Source organism: Trachemys scripta, chromosome 2 (genome assembly GCF_013100865.1).
Source record: "Trachemys scripta elegans isolate TJP31775 chromosome 2, CAS_Tse_1.0, whole genome shotgun sequence".
Classification (NCBI taxonomy): domain Eukaryota; kingdom Metazoa; phylum Chordata; order Testudines; family Emydidae; genus Trachemys; species Trachemys scripta.
The window spans coordinates 74,863,313-74,863,950 of record NC_048299.1 but is presented as its reverse complement, the minus strand read 5'-3'; positions in this window follow the sequence as shown (position 1 = coordinate 74,863,950).

Sequence of the window (638 nt, the reverse complement as noted above, 5' to 3'; positions counted from 1 at the left end):
GAAGAGATAGAAAAAGAAGGGTAAAAGAGAAATCATAAAAGCAGAACTAACTATAGAAACTATAAAAGCAGAATTAACCTTTTGGAACAGTTTAGGATTAATAGCTGCCAGGTGACAGAGCAAGAAACCGCAAAGGGCAAAAGTAAGGAAAAAACAGAAAAGGCTTGCTTTGCTTTATTCCTTATATGAATGTAAAACTTTGAGGAAGTATATGTAATTTTTATGGTTTTATCCTATATAAGCTCTTGCATTTTATCTGTCGGGGGGGTTCGGCTGCCTTGGCTGACTTCCCCATGCATGCATGTTTGATTGATCAATAAAGGAGCCTCAGGCTCTCTGATCCAAATCAACCATGTGTTCAATTTTCCACAACAGCAGTAAGGGAGAGGGGGCTCAGGGAGTACGGGTGGAGAAATGGGGAAGGGCTCTGCAAACCCCTGAGCCCAGCTCTGCAAACATTCATGGACTTTCTGACAGGGCCGCCCAGAGGATTCAGGGGGCCTGGGGCAAAGCAATTTCAGGGGCCCCTTACATAAAAAAAATTGCAATACTATACAATACTATATTCTCATGGGGGCCCCTGTGGAGCCTGGGGCGAATTGCCCCACTTGCGCCTCCCCCTCCCATGGGGGGCCCTG